Below are 16,066 nucleotides of genomic sequence, written 5' to 3'. Positions count from 1 at the left end.
ATTGTAAGGATTTGAGAGAAGAGCTTTCAAATAAATTTGGCCTGTTTCTTGGATGGCTCTAAACCCTCAAATCCAGGAGTTTCTGCCTTTAAAAGTCCCGGGGAGGAAAATGTCGAGAAGCCCTTCTTGGGGATGACCTTCTAGCATAGAGCAAGGGAAGGTTCAGAGCGGGAAGCATGGCACTCGAAAGAGCACTAGTAACAGTGATATTGAAAAATGTTAACACATGGATCAGCTGGACACTGACTAATAGAAAAGACCATTGCCAAGTAGTCCAAACACTGAGCATAGCAAACAGCTTAGCGTGAACTATGCTTAGCATCTTCTTCCTGAAAAAAGAAGGCTATATGTCCTAGGTAAGAAACAGGGACCTAAAGAAGAGTGAAGATTTAATAAACTATCCACTGGAAATTTCTTTCACGGGTTCCAAACCTGCTCTTCCTCTTCTATATTCCAGCCTTCATTAGTCTCCCAAATTAGAAACCTTAATGTCATCCTTGACTTAATTTCTCGATTGGACTAGAATCCAATCTTGATTTCTCCTGCTTACTTCATTGGTCTCCTGGTTGTACTTCGAGGGATAGAGAGAGAATTAAGTGTGCCTGGAGCAAAAAGACCAGAAAATATGAGTCCATTGAAAAGGAAACTTTCTAGATGGAAGAGCAGGTAGAATTAGTTGGGATATGGTTTGGGCAAAGAAGTGGTAAGAGCATAGTGAGTGAGGATGAGAACACACTCCTGCACACACTCAATCAGTGAGGTCAGAGAGCACAGGAGGAAAGGTCAGGTTACGGAGGGCATGGAAGGCCATCTGTGCAGCTTATGGTCTATTCTAAGGGCAATTGGAAGCTGTTGGAGGATTTTAGGCAGAGGGGGAGGGGCATGTAGCAAGATATGACTCGTGTTTTCAAAAGATTACTCTGACTGCAATAATGAATTCTAGGATAGCAAGACTGGAAGCAGTGCCAGGAAATTTTACAGATGTAGAGAAGCAAGACAGTGCTAGTTTGGATGGGAGCAGTGGTGAAGATGGAGACAAGAGAAGATATTTTGAATATGATCATAGGTGAAGTCCATAGGGAGCCCTCTGATATTATCTAGTTCAACTTCACCTTACAGTTGAGAACTTTGGGGTTCAGAGAAGAAATGTTGTGTCACCATCTATAGATGGCAGAGCTACCACTCTGATGTGAGCTCTTGATTTCCAGCCTAAAACACTTCCCGTTGTACCATACTACTTTATGTATTGTTTTGTGTGTGCTCGCTGTTATTCTTCTGCCAGATTATAAATTTTCTGAAAGCAGAGAAGTTGCCTTAAACGTGAACAACTGATAAACTTTTTGTTTGCAAAGGCTATGGCCAAGGTATATTGTAGATGGAATGTAGACATAGTCCTACAGTCCCAGGATCACTCAAACCCAGGCACACAGAGGAAGCTCATTGACATTTCTTAAATCAAAAGGAAGCTGAATTACATACAAAGGTTCCAATCTGTGGAAAACCAAATCCCATTGAGATTCAGACTCCAAGAGAAAGTTCAGATTCTTGCTTGAGTTATGAGAAGGGGAAATTCTAGAGGAAACCCACATTAGTTCTTTATGGAGGAGAAGATAATTGCCCTTGCAGAAACTGTCCCAACTGACCCCAAATTGGAAAGCATTTGCACACTCCCTTCCCTCAACTCAGGGAGGAGTTTTACATGGGCTTAGTGGAGGGTCCACATACCCTTCTTCAAGACCTGGCAATAGAGACTCTGATGGAAAGGGCAAATGGATTACAAATAGCTCCAGGGAACTCTCTTTTCACTTCTGCCTCTAGACTGATAAAACAGCATTGGCTGAGCCATCATTTTGGGTGTTGTTTTTATGCAGAGGAATATGCAGAGCCAAGTAGAAGCCCAGGGGAAAGCAACCCTGGGGACTGGCTTCTCATACCTAGCTCTGGCTTAGGCCTCTAGCTAAAATAAAGGAAAATGGGAGAGAAACATCAAGTTTATAAATGATTTGATCTGACTCACTAAGGTAAATGAGCAGAAAGGGATTAAGGATAAAACCAGATATAAATCATTATCAGGGATTAAGTCATAACTGGAAATAACAAGTGTTCATTTAACTCAGCCATTTCCAGTGTTATCCCATTCAGGAGTCCAAGCTTGACAGGAAACAACTGGAGAGAGGTACAGACTGGGTGCAGGTGAGGAAACCCTCTCCATCTGGGATAGTTGGCAGCATCAAACACAGCCATCTGGAAAATCTCTAATAAAAAGATGCCGCTTGGTTTCAGAGAAAATGCCTAACATTTGTGTCTGTTATTAATCGTGAAGTTATTGAAAATTAGCTTTGAGTAGCTTGAGTACTAATGATGAATGAATTAAAGGTCATTCCCTATATCTTATATTCGCCATTTGTCTAGGTGTGTGCAGCGTTGGGTAAGGTCCTCCTTCGGACAGATCTATTTCCTTGTGCTTTCAGCCTCTCATTCTGTGTCCCTCTCCCTCTCTCTCGGGCACCTGTTGCTTTCTTGCTCCAATGAGGGTGTTTGGAACTCCTAACCAGGTTTGCCCACCGATTGATGTCCTATGTTCCTAGATTATTCCTTTACTCTTCATTGATTCCATAAATCCTCCCACTTCCTCAGCACACTGATCTCATGAACCCATTTGGAGGAAAACAATCTGATTGACCTTATTTATGCTATGAGTTGGGTGACTTACGCATTAAAATATGCGTTTTTTAAATGGATAGATCTTAATGGTGGGACAATGTGGGAACAAGGGCCACCCCTTGCACTTCTAATATTGTCATGTACTTTTTTTTCATTGCCCTTATACAGTTTTTAATCACATAATTGTATAGTGAACTAGTTAATTTCTTCCTTTGAATAAGATGACAAGCTTAGGAGAGTAAGGCCCATGACTGTGTGCATTTCTCAGTGCAAAGCCTCATGACTAGGCCAAAAAGGAAATGAGGAAATACTTCTTGTATGAATGAATGAACGACAAATGAATGAATTGAATTTTCAAGTACAGGTAAGACAAATCTTTTTCATATCTGCTCCAAAGCACAAAAACCAACCAAAGAAATAAGACCCTGAAATTGTGAAAATTGAAAGATTCTTGTAGGGAGGTAAACAATTGCTAATTTTTTTTTTTAAATCATAGCACTGTGTAGAGATTTCTTGAAATTAAAAAAGGAGGAGAGACTTCATTGGGGCTGACAGGTAGGTTCAAGGAAGCAAGGCCCAATTACTTAATACCCTTTGCTTTCAGGGCATCATTCTCTTCAGATAAGAAAATAAATCAATATCATTCATTCCCACCTCCTTCCCCACTGCTCTGATGAGACGAATGATTTGGAAACAGAACCTCCAGCCTGAGCCCTGTGTTTCCAGCTCCCCAACTGGCAATCCTGCCACCCACCCCTCCCACTCCTATCCCTTCCCCCATGCAGACCCTCTTTTTCTCTGGCTTCCTTGGTGATGAGATATGGGAGTGGGATGTTGTACATAACATTTGCCAATTTAGCATGAGCTCAGCCTGTGCTGCAGAGGTGTCCTTGTTCTGCCTGGGTTTCTATGAAAAGGAGATAATTTAGGTAAAAGTGCCTGGTGCATAGTAGGAACTCTTAACATGAGACTTCTTTTCCTCCTACCTCCTTAGTTCATTAAAACACTTCTGAACCACTGCTGCGCAGCAAGCATCTCTGGCCTAAAAAAGAGGTTAAAATGTTCGTAATTAATTAAACTGAAAGACAGTAAACTGGGATTAGAAATGTACATATGTCTATATGTGAAAAGGAGCTCAGAAATTCTAAGTGGCAGTAGCCTGTAATTCCCTAGAGTGGAGGACTCTGAAAGAGGGTGATTTATCTTTGAGCATTGCTCAGGTGCCTTTTTTATAGAGTCCTGCTGTTGCTATGGAAATCGCGTCTGTAGAAATGTGTGCAAATCTAGAATGGATTGCCAGTTGCCTGAATAGGGAAGTGTGGGCAAGGGGCAGGCAGGCTGACACCTGTCAGTCTCCAGCACTTGTCTCGAAGAGAAAGAATTAGAATGTGATTGAGGAACATGGAAAGAGTGCTGTGGGGCAGGCACCACCATAGATAGCTCAGTGTCTGAGGGACTCCAAGACCATCTAGAATCTCCAATCTCCACTCTACCACTTAGGGTGACCATTATTATGTCTGTTATCTTAGTGTTTCTAATGGAATAATAAATAAATAATGCTATTAATATAGCATCCGCTTTCACTGTCAATGTTACCCTGGTTTAGTTGATAAATCGAATAGTCACACGGTCACTACAGAATATAGTTTCCCTCATAAAATGAAAAAAAGCCAACTGGAAATGATCCTGTCACACCTTTGACGATATTTTATGCACAGGACTTAAGTCATTTATAAAGTTATTTTCCAGGTAAGAACTATGTCTCCCTTTCTCTGCACTTCTCCCACAGCTTCAATTGAACAGCTATGCTTCATACCCACCCCCAAAAAGGAACAAATATCTTTTATCATCTCACAAGGAAAAACTAAAGTTGTACTGAGTCACGGAACTGGAGATCTGCTAGGCTCTCTCACTAGTGAAGTGACCAGCTCTTACATATCAGCCTTCCAGACTACATATTTCAAATTTGCACCACAAGGAATAAATAAATGACTGCCTATAGTGAACCCTATGAAGGTGGACCATTCAAAGTTTCTTGCTGTGAGCAACTTAAATAAAAAAGTGATGTGTTGAAAGGACACTGGAGACATACAGAATCCTTGAGGGGAGGCTGGAGAACCAGATTTAGACAGTGACAGGCAAAAAGTGGGCCTGGGAAGCCAGACCACAGCCAAGATCAATGTCACAGTTGTCCCATTCAGACACTGAATGCCTCTGCCAGTGGGCATTGAACCCCACTGGTCTACCATGGTGGGCACCGTGACCATGACTGCCCCACAGACTGGTTGGTGTTGCCACTTTTGCTGCCACTAACAGAAGGATAATCCATGATTCCTCCTTCTTTGCCTAATTAGCTTCTGATTCTAAGCCCCAGATGTGTGCATCTGATGGGCCAAGCCTACTCTGGGTGCGTAAGCTCTAGTAGCAAGCAAGGCTGGAAGAGTGAATATCAGCACTTTTCGGCATCTACAAAAGAAAGTGGTTTTTGTCTACAATCACAGGAAAGAATTTATTTATTTATTTATTTATTTATTTATTTATTTATTTATTTTAAGACAGGGTCTCACTGTGTCACTCAGTCTGGAGTGCTGTGTCACAATCATAGCTCACTGCAACTTGGAACTCCTGGGCTTAAGCAATCCTCCTGCCTCAGCTTCCCAAATAGCTGGGGCTACAGGTGCACATCACCATACCTGGCTATTTATTTTTATTTTTTTATTTCTGTAGATACAGGGTCTTGCTATGCTGCCTAGGCTAGTCTCGAACTCCTGGCTTCAGGTAATCTTCCCACCTTAGCCTCTCAGTGTACTGGGATTACAGGCATGAACCACTGAGCCCAGCCAGAAAGAAATTCAAATGCTCCGCAGCCTAAATATATCTGCGACATGGGGAGATGATGAGAATTAAATCTGAGAATGTCAAGGGCCTCTATATATAGTTTTTAGAAATAAGATCTCTTAATGTCTATCGAAATCAATGTCAAATGTTTCAACATAAGGCCTTAAAGCAGGAGTCTGTCAGATTTCTAGAAAGGGGAGATAATTTTTAATTGTCCATGGCTTTGGGTCTAATGCTTAAAGAGGAAAGGGAAAGGAGGAAGAAAGGCTACTACTTAAAATTCCTGGGGACAGGGAAGTTCACAGTCCTGGATGGAAGGAGGGGAACATCTGCCAATTTTGCACCATCATCTGCCAGAAATTCCAAGCAACCACAGGGAAAGGATATAATGGAAGGATGGAAAGGTATTGAGCCGAGGTCCAGAATTCTAATCACAGAGAGAAGGGAAGAATGTGGGCCATAGTAGAGGAGAAGAATTCCATGGAGAGCTGAGTGTCACAAGCGAGGTGCTCTCCAGAAATCTTGAGCACCTGGGTGGTTCATGCACCAGGCTGTGACTCAGAGGCAGCCTTTAGGAAAGAGGGACACATGGATGATGATTTGAGCCAAAAAACACAGGAAGGGTCATCTAATTATGGGACAGGCCAGCTGTCAGGGCAAGAAAATTTGCCAATGTGTCGCTTTGCCTGCAAGTTATAGAAACCCAATGCTAATTAGCTCAGGCAAAAAGAGAATTTATTGGAGGAATAAGGGGGTGCCTCATATAACTGCCAACAAAGCGGGGAAGGGACAGCTCTGACCCAGTGATCAAATGTCTCCAGGGCTGTCTCTGTCTCTCATCTCTACTTCTCTCTGAAGAGCAGAGGCATCACTACCTTGAATTGGGACCAGCATTCAACCCATCGGGGAACAGGATTGTTCACAGGGCTAAAGTCTTATGTCCTGTGGCTTCTACCCCCAGAGAGGAGATGCTCCTCTTCTTTTAGTTCCAACTCTGTGGAAACAATCTAATGAGCCTGGCCTCCCCAGGTCAGATGTCCCAGTTTAAGTTTCTGACCCTTTTAAAAGGCAATTGCTAGTTGTAGGCAAATAGCTAACATTGTTACCTACTCCTGGGGTGATCGATTGTGGATAGAAAGGTGGGGTCCTGATCAATCCACCTTGAGTTCATTCTCCTCTGGATCTGTCAGACATGCATGTAACAGGGCCGTGTAAAACAGACACAGCCCTGGAGTTTCATCTCCCTGAGTCTTTGCTGTTCTCAGAGAAGGAAAAATCACTGCAAGCTTCACTTGTTGTCTTTTACATCCAAGAATCTGGATGGGAATTGGAGCACAGAGTTCTTTCCTGGGAGAAAACAGGTAGGAGCCCCAATATTATATACCCTGTTTTGCCATTCTTGATAATAAGGCAGTTGGCTTGAGAGAACAGTATTACCGGGAGCCCCTGAAGGGCCAGGACAATGCCTCATCACCGCTGGGTATATCCCAGGATGCTTGTGAGCAATCCACGATGGTGGGGTTGAAGGGGGCTTGTTACAAACTCGATCTTATAAAGTGCTGGTGAGCACGGGCAAGTGCCCACTGTGCTGACCTGACAATGGGGAGGACTTGAGCTTAGGGAGGCCCTGTGGCAGGGAGGACAGGCACCAAAGCCGCCTAAGAGCCAAGGATGTTGGTTGTTGCTTGGAACTGTGAAAATGCAAAGGTAGCTTACCTTTCCTGCCTACTGGTCACTCCTAGATAACACATCTAAGGCCACCCAATTCACATTTGAAAAGGAAAAACGTGGTCAGTCTCTGTTTACATCCCAAGCAACTGCCGTGAGGGATTCTTGATGGAACTGACTTAATCATACAGTTGTTTTGATATCACACAGACAACCACAGTTTTTAGTTTGGAAAAAATTTATGTGTGCATTGACCTGACGCCAGCTGATGGCAGCTTCATCTCCCGGCCTGGCTGGGCTTTGCTGAAACCGGACCCTAAAAAGTATACTTATGACATTAAACTTGTATTTCTTAGTGTTGGAAGAATTTTCACTTTCTAAACAGAGCTGGATAATTGGAAAAGGACAGGGGGAAACTCCTAAAAAACTGTAGTTGAGTTTATGCTTCACTGCTCATGAGAGCAGAGACTGGCATCCACCTCCTAACTTATATGTGCCACTGAACATTTTATGTGAAGTTCTGTTTCAGGGACTGAATTAAATCTGTGTTTCACCCAGCTCTCTCTATATGATAAGTCATGGTCTAACAGCCTTCTTCCATGGCAAAATAAAGTTCTATGAGTGGATTCAACCATCATTTGCTACTTGAAAATGCCTCAGAGTCATCTTTTTCTATTTCTACTTTTACTTAAGTTTCTGTCTTTTGGACACATTCTTAATTTTTCTTAATTAAAACTCTATCCTTTTAGGGATATATGTCAACATATCAACTGCTTTGTCACATTCTTCGCTAACGCCACTGTCATCAGAATTTAAAAAGCTGAAGTGAGGAATTGCGTTTTGGAATGAAAGCCACGTGAGCAGTAAGGGCAGCCAGCCAGAACCTTCCGGGGAAGCGAATGAAAGCAGAACTGTGGTGGAAGCGTTTAAATCCCCTTTACAGTTCCCGTCATCCTCCCCCATTTCCCAGCCTCTAGGGCCGACTGGAACAAAGGTGGTGTCATATTCCCTGGGCACACTGCCTGCCACTGCACTTTTGTTTTTTCCAGTTTTTTTTTTTTTTTTTAGAGCAGTTTTAGGTTCACAGTAAAATTGAGAGGAAGGTACAGAGACTTCTTTCCTATATACTCCCTGCCCCAACACAGGCACAACCTCCCCCACGACCAGCACTCCCCACCAGAGCAGTGCATGTGTTACATCGGCACATCGTTATCATCCAAAGTCCACAGTTTACACTTGGGTTCATTCTTACTGTTGTCCATTCCACGGTTTGTACAAATATATGATAACGTATCCTCCATTGTAATATCATAGAGAATAGCTTCTTCCACTGCTCTTAAAATCCTCTCTTGTCTGCCTATTCAACCCTCTCTTCTCCTGACCTCTGACCTCCATTGACGTTTTCATTGTCTCCACAGTTTTGCCTTTTCCAGAAGATTCTACAGTTGGAATCATGCACTATGGACTCTTATTGGATTGGCTTCTTTCACTTAGTCATGTGCATTTAAGTTTCCCTATGTCTTTCCATGACTTGAAATGATGGCTCATTTCCTGCCACCATACTTTTAGTGTAAGCACCAAGTTTTCATTCTTCCTGCCCCCACCTTGACAAAGCATACATCTTAGAATCATTTCCTTGCCACCAACTTCCCTTGTGTGGGTGAGAGAAAATCAGATTACACACCGAAGTCTAAACGTCGTGCTTCTCCACTGGTTTCCTGGTACCCAGTGTCCTCCTGGGCTTCGAGATTTCCTGTTTGAAAACCAAATGTGTTTGCCACCTTGTGGTCTGTATTTTTAAATTTGTTTTTAGCCAGATATTGTTATCAATAAATTCATTGCCTAGGGCCATAAGCGTAAGTGTGCGCCATGTATTTGTCCTTGTTTGGGATTTCCATTCCGTTTAACTATGATGGTTAAAGTTACGAGGCTATTCATATTGGACATTTGTACATCAGAAATACAGACATGTCTCTCAAAACCCTGCATATCAGAATAGTTAGCAGCAGCATGTGGAAAAGTATCCAAGAAGCTATTTCATTTCCATGGCAGCCAGGACCCAGATGCGAAAGCTTTATAGATTAAAATCAATGCCTGAATTGCATTCAGAAAGCCTGAATTGCCTGTCAGACTTCAGGACCAGCGGCTCAATGTGATAAATGAGGTAGAGGGCTGCATCCAGGCAAGGGAGTGCGTGCCGCATTAGCCAGCACTTTGGATCCTTTTTCAAGGCAAATACCAAATGGAATGAATTACTGGGAAACAGCAAATGAATGTCAAGAATTTGAGATGCGGGGGTTATAATTTACTAATTACTGGGAAAAGATGAACACAAAGTCAATGTGTGAAAGAATGTGGTGGGGGAAGTCTAGATCAGGGAGACAAAGAGAGTGAGCTGCACAGAAGGCTGCTCCTGTTTTCTGTTTTGATAAAAAGGGATAGATTTTAGAGGCCTAGATACCTGGTTGAACTACCAGCTTGGTCATTACCAGACTGTGTCATAAATTGTAATTAGCATGAAAAGATAAGTATATGAACACCAAGCCTCATACCTGGCACATAGTGGGCAGTCAATAAATGTTAAATCTGCATTTTCCCAGATCTCATTCTATTCTTTTCTTATTTAGCAAGCAATCTCAGCACTAAGTCGTAACAGACTTTGTACAATGATTCAGTGTTGGAGAATGAGCCTACCTTCCTCCCATGGCAGGTCACTGATAGTCAAAGACAGTGAAGCAAAGATGCAGAATTGAAAAACTTGCAGAAATGCTATCACAAAGACTGGGTTCACTATAAAACTGCATACATATTATGACATTTTGATGCCTGTACAGATGTGTCACACGGCAAAATAATGGACCATGGTTTTATTCTCCAGTGCTCTTGCCTCTCTTTTGTGACACTAATGCATTCTCTGAGCCCAGTGGGAGCTAGGCAGAGTAGCCTATCAATCAGATGCTCCCAACAGGGCTACAGCTCTCAAGCAGCCAAGACAGGGACTTCCTAGGGTCTCCTCTCTGCCACCAGGGATAGGAAGGATATCATCTGAAGAGGAACCATGGAGTAATTGAGCAAGATGTGGAAGAGCAGCCAAGAGACACAGATGCTTATGCTGCACACTTGCCAACCAGTTGTGCAAAATGAAGGGGTCAGACCAGAGCATCACTTCTTTCCCTATTTTTACTAGTTCTTTAAGAGACTGTGTAAGGGGAATATACACTCCCCTCCCTTTCTCGGTACTAGCGCCCTCGATTTTTGGATGTGGATATGGGTACTCAGAATGCAGACCACACTGGCCAGTCTTCCTCACACCTGTGCCAAGTGATGAGGTTCTGGACAATGATATGAAAGCATAGGTGGTGTGTGCAACTCCTTGGAATTGTCATTGGAAAGGAGAGTGCCTATGTCCTTCTGCTGTCCTTCCTTGTTCTTGCCAGTGTTACGTGTTTGTAATGGCTGAAACTGGAGCAGCCATCTCGGACATGGATGTGGAAGCTACAAGCTGTGGAGGGTAGAACAATGCAACAGAAGGAGACAGGGTTCCTGAGGCTGTCTGGGGCCATGGCCAACTCTAGACTATCTAGATTTCTTTTATGTGTAATAAAGGAAAAAATGTCAGCTATTCTGGATTTTATGTTACTCAAAATTAAACCTTAATCTTAATTAACTAATAGAGATTTTAATAAATGTTCTACTAAAATGGGTCCCTTGGGCAAATAAATCCTGGAAATGTTGTGTATTACAGACACTTTTTAAAGATTTGCAATGCACCTTAGCCCATTACAGGCTAGTATCCGTGGGCTCTTGCAACTCAGAGTATAATCCCTGGACCAGCAGCATCAATATCACCCAGGAGCTTGTTAGAAATGCAGAATCTGGTCAGGCTCAGTGGCTCGTGCCTGTAATCCCAACATTTTGAAAGGCTGAGGTAGGAAAATCCTGGAGCCCAAGAGTTTAAGACCAGCCTGAGCAACATAGCAAGATCCCATCTCTATTTTTAAAAATGCAGAATCTCAGGCAACCCCAAACCTACTGGGTCAAAATCTACATTTTTAACAAGACTCCCAGGTTATTTGTCTACACATTCGTTTGAGAAGCACAACCATAGATTACAATATGGAAATGGCATCCTATGGTCTTTGAGTCTGGAACAGAAGTAGCAGCATACTGCCAGTGGGTATGTCTGGAGATCCTGGAGCACAGGAATGAGCATGGGTGGTTTTCACAGCCATAGAAAGGCCATGTGCTCTTCAAGCCTGAGGTTGCTGCTATCAACTCCATGAATCCTCCAAAAATTTTCAGCTCTGAGTTTTGAGTCATTTTCAGGACCAGGCCATCTTGGTTGTCATTGACTGAGCTAGGCGTTTGTGGCAGACATCCTCTTCCTCTGCTCCTGGAGACTTTTGCTTCTGTAGGGATCTGGATTTCTGACCGGAGTGTCCCCGTGGTGCTGCACACCTTTGTGTCCTACAACTGCTTTTCTTGGCAAGTTACATCTGGATCTACAGGATAGGTGAGAAGGGGTCTTCAGGAGACCCAGCACTACCTGCCAGAGGCCACAGAAGCAGCTGGGTGGGCAAAAACTCTGTCAGTCATTTTTATGCAAAACGTCTGTCAGTCATTTTTATTCCCACACAAACTCACATATGGGCACCTAGGGGTCTAGCTAACCAGAACATCAGTTGAACTAGGTCATTTTGTGTGTGTGAAACAGTAACCAATTAGATCATTTCCATTTACTTTTTGCTTTCTGGTTTATCTGGTGATAGTATGTCAAAGGCATTACTCACTAGTAGTAAGAATCTCTTCTCCGGAGCCAGACTTCCTGGGTTTGGCTCCAGGCTCACCATGTGCCAGCTGCAAGACTTTAGTCAAATCATTTAACCTTCATCCTGCCAAGCCTCAGTTCCTTCATCCGTAAAGTGGGGATTAGGGTGGTATCTACCTCCCAGGTTGGTTGTAAGAATTACATATGAAATATATGTGAAGGACTTAGACTTCTTCCTGGCTAATAGGAAACACTATATAACTACAATAAAATTTAAATATATATATATACACACACACACAAGTAATAAGTTATTACCACTATGTTATAATTTAAGGGGTCAAAATCTAAATCATGTGAATAAAAATCTAAAAATGAGGAATGAAAAATACAGGTATGAATTGACAAAGTTTTCAGATCTGTCTCTCCCGTGAGTTATTAGCTAAACAAATGACTGTCAGTTTCATTAACACAAAGCAGACAATTTGAACAAACACACACTTAATAAATGTCCACTGAGTGCCAAAGTTTGAGGTCTGTGCAGGGCACTGTGGAAATGCAATGATGACAACCCAGTGCTGTGATTCAGTGGAGGAGAAAGAGAGATGCACACATACCATATTAAAAGACGAAAGTGCTATACAACATTCTGCGAAAGAAGCCAAGCACGCCTGCAATTTCAGCACTTTGGGACGCCAAGGCGCGTGGATTGCTTGAGGCCAGGGGTTCGAGACTGGCCTGAGAAACATGATGAAACCCCATCTCTACTAGCCAGGTGTGATGGTGGTCACCTGTAGTCCCACCTACTCGGGAGGCTGAGGCAGGAGAATCGCTTGAACCCGGGAGTTGGAGGTTGCAGTGAGCCGAGATTTTTCATTGCACTCCAGCCTGGGCAACAGAAAAAAAAAAAAGAAGAAGAAGAAGCAAAACACATAATATAATAATAGGTACCTGCAGTATAAATCACTCTCATTTTACAAATCAATAGGTGGAGCTTCAAAGATATTAAGAAAATAGCTAAGCTCTCAGACCTGATAAATGAAAGAGGTGGGATTCAAACTCAGGTCTGCCTGATGTCAGAGTCCTTGCTTTCTCTGCCACACTAGATTGACTACAAAACTTAACAGGCACTTCATAGAGAAGGTAACATTTCAACTTGACCTCGAAAGATGAGTTGGATTTTTTTTATATATATACTTTAAGTTCTAGGGTACATGTGCACAACGTGCAGGTTTGTTATGTATGTATACATGTGCCATGTTGGTGTGCTGCACCCATTAACTCGTCATTTACATTAGGTATATCTCCTAATGCTATCCCTCCCCCCCTCCCACCACCCCACAACAGGCCCCAGTGTGTGATGTTCCCCTTCCTGTGTCCAAGTGTTCTCATTGTTCAATTCCCACCTATGAGTGAGAACATGCGGTGTTTGGTTTTTTGTCCTTGCGATAGTTTGCTCAGAATGATGGTTTCCAGCTTCATCCATGTCCCTACAAAGGACATGAACTCATCCTTTTTTATGGCTGCATAGTATTCCATGGTGTATATGTGCCATATTTTCTTAATCCAGTCTATCATTGATGGACATTTGGGTTGGTCCCAAGTCTTTGCTACTGTGAAGAGTGCCGCAATAAACATATGTGTGTGTGTGTCTTTATAGCAGCATGATTTATAATCCTTTGGGTATATTCCCAGTAATGGGATGGCTGAGTCAAATGGTATTTCTAGTTCTAGATCCTTGAGGAATTGCCACACTGTCTTCCACAATGGTTGAACTAGTTTACAGTCCCACCAGAAAGATGAGTTGGATTTTCTTTTTTTATTATTATTATACTTCAATTTCTGGGATACATGTGCAGAATGTGGAGGTTTGTTACATAGATATACATGTGCCATGTTGGTTTGCTGCACCCATCAACCTGTCATCTACATTAGGTATTTCTCCTAATGCTATCTCTCCCCTAACCCCCCACCCCAACAGGCTCTGGTGTGTGATGTTCTCCTCCCTGTGTCCATGTGTTCTCATTATTCAACTCCCACTTATGAGTGAGAACATGCGGTGTTTGGTTTTCTGTTCCTGGGTTAGTTTGTGCAGAATGATGGTTTCCAGCTTCATCCATGTCCCTGCAAAGGACATGACCTCATCCTTTGTTATGGCTCCATAGTATTCCATGGTGTATATGTGCCATATTTTCTCTATCCAATCTATCATTGATGGGCATTTGGGTTGGTTCCAAGTCTTTGCTATTGTGAATAGTGCTTCAGTAAACATACATGTGCATGTGTCTTTATAATAGAATGATTTATAATTCTTTGGGTATATACCCAGTAATGAGATTGCTGGGTCAAATGGTGTTTCTGGATCTAGATCCTTGAGGAATTGCCACATTGTCTTCCACAATGGGTGAACTAATTTACATTCCCACCAACAGTGTAAAAGCGTTCCTATTTCTCCACATCCTCTCCAGCATCTGTTGTTTCCTGACTTTTTTTTTGTTATTATACTTTAAGTTTTAGGGTACATGTGCACAACGTGCAGGTTTGTTACATATGTATATATGTGCCATGTTGGTGTGCTGCACCCATTAACTCGTCATTTAGCATTAGGTATATCTCCTAATGCTATCCCTCCCCCCTCCCTCCACCCCACAACAGGCCCCAGTGTGTGATGTTCCCCTTCCTGTGTCCATGTGTTCTCATTGTTCAGTTCCCACCTATGAGTGAGAACATGTGGTGTTTGGTTTTTTGTCCTTGTGATAGTTTGCTGAGAATGATGGTTTCCAGCGTCATCCATGTCCCTACAAAGGACATGAACTCATCCTTTTTTATGGCTGCACAGTATTCCATGGTGTATATGTGCCACATTTTCTTAATCCAATCTATCATTGTTGGACATTTGGGTTGGTTCCAAGTCTTTGCTATTGTCAATAGTGCTGCAATAAACATATGTGTGCGTGTGTCTTTATAGCAGCATGATTTATAATCCTTTGGGTATATATCCAGTAATGGGATTGCTGGGTCAAATGGTATTTCTAGTTCTAGATCCCTGAGGAATCGCCACACTGTCTTCCACAATGGTTGAACTAGTTTACAGTCCCACCAACAGTGTAAAATTGTTCCTATTTCTCCACATCCTCTCCATCACCTGTTGTTTCCTGACTTTTTAAAGATCCTCATTCTAACTGGTATGAGATGGTATCTCATTGTGGTTTTGATTTGCATTTCTCTGATGGCCAGTGATGATGAGCATTTTTTCATGTGTCTGTTGGCTGCATAAATGTCTTCTTTTGAGAAGTGTCTGTTCATATCCTTTGCCCACTTGTTGATGGGGTTGTTTGTTTTTTTCTTGTAAATGTGTTTGAGTTCTTTGTAGATTCTGGATATTAGCCCTTTGTCAGATGAGTGGATTGCAAAAATGTTTTCCCGTTCTGTAGGCTGCCTGTTCACTCTGATGGTAGTTTCTTTTGCTGTGCAGAAGGTCTTGAGTTTAATTAGATCCCATTTGTCAATTTAGGCTTTTGTTGCCATTGCTTTTAGTGTTTTAGACATGAAGTCCTTGCCCATGCCTATGTCCTGAATGGTATTGCCTAGGTTTTCTTCTAGGGTTTCATGGTTTTAGGTCTAACATGTAAGTCTTTAATCCATCTTGAATTCATTTTTGTATATGATGTAAGGAAGGGATCCAGTTTCAGCTTTCTACAAATGGCTAGCCAGTTTTCCCAGCACCATTTATTAAACAGGGAATCCTTTCCCCATTGCTTGTTTTTGTCAGGTTTGTCAAAGATCAGATAGTTGTAGATATGTGGCATTATTTCTGAGGGCTCTGTTCTGTTCCATTGGTCTATTCTCTGTTTTGGTACCAGTACCATGCTGCTTGGTTACTGTAGCCTTGTAGTATAGTTTGAAGTCAGGTAGCGTGATGCCTCCAGCTGTGTTCTATTGGCTTAGGATTAACTTGGCAATGCGGGCTCTTTTTTGGTTCCACATGAATTTTAAAGTAGTTTTTTCTAATTCTGTGAAGAAAGTCATTGGTAGCTTGATGGGGATGGCATTGAATCTATAAATTACCTTGGGCATTATGGCCGTTTTCACAATATTGATTCTTCCTATCCATGAGCATGGAATGTT

At 42.4% G+C, this 16,066-nt stretch overlaps 1 long non-coding RNA gene across 1 annotated transcript; it reads right to left on the bottom strand.

The window, feature by feature from the left end:
• Positions 1–1,805: 1,805 nt before the first annotated feature.
• Positions 1,806–9,893, bottom strand: LOC112135146 (uncharacterized). Its single transcript, XR_002916434.1, has 3 exons — positions 9,865–9,893; positions 3,651–3,706; positions 1,806–2,255 (listed from the first exon to the last, which is right to left on the bottom strand). It is a non-coding gene; the product is annotated as an uncharacterized LOC112135146 (long non-coding RNA).
• Positions 9,894–16,066: the final 6,173 nt, after the last annotated feature.

This window comes from Pongo abelii, chromosome 8, assembly GCF_028885655.2.
Source record: "Pongo abelii isolate AG06213 chromosome 8, NHGRI_mPonAbe1-v2.0_pri, whole genome shotgun sequence".
Lineage (NCBI taxonomy): Eukaryota > Metazoa > Chordata > Mammalia > Primates > Hominidae > Pongo > Pongo abelii.
The sequence above is the reverse complement of the archived record's forward strand: the minus strand, read 5'-3'. Positions and strand labels throughout refer to the sequence as shown.